Source organism: Penaeus japonicus, unplaced genomic scaffold (genome assembly GCF_977035675.1).
Source record: "Penaeus japonicus unplaced genomic scaffold, GWHDUDI00000001_assembly GWHDUDI00000002, whole genome shotgun sequence".
Taxonomy (NCBI): Eukaryota; Metazoa; Arthropoda; class Malacostraca; order Decapoda; family Penaeidae; genus Penaeus; species Penaeus japonicus.
The window spans coordinates 38,365,491-38,365,965 of NW_028234404.1; positions in this window are offsets into that span (position 1 = coordinate 38,365,491).

Consider the following 475-nt stretch of genomic DNA (forward strand, 5'->3'; position numbering starts at 1 on the left):
CTTTCCGTCATGTTTGTGTCACACTAGCAGTTGTATTTTCAAGATTTCGCAATTTTTAGCTAGGGGAGTTTCGGCATTTGGAAAAATTCACTTTTCTTTTCTCTTAAGGTGTATGGATGATCACTCTTGAGAGGGATTTCGAGAAATAGGGGAGTGAATGGACACGTGAGGGGAGACGTTCCATCTGAAACATACAAACTCAAGGACCAGAGAGAAGAATTTCAAGTGTAGGGAAGGAAAGTATCCATCAGGTCAGATCCAGCTTCTGCAAAGCATCCAAGTCACTAGGGTATCCGCCTTTGGCCTATGGATTTCAGAGCATTTTTTCTCTAATTCTTTACATTCTCTTTCTCGCTCTTTCGATGTTACTTTTCCCCTTTCCCGTCTCTGTGTATCTGTCTGTCTGTCTCTCTCTCTCTATCTCTCTCTTTCTCTCTCTCTCTCTCTCTCTCTCTCTCTCTCTCTCTCTCTCTCT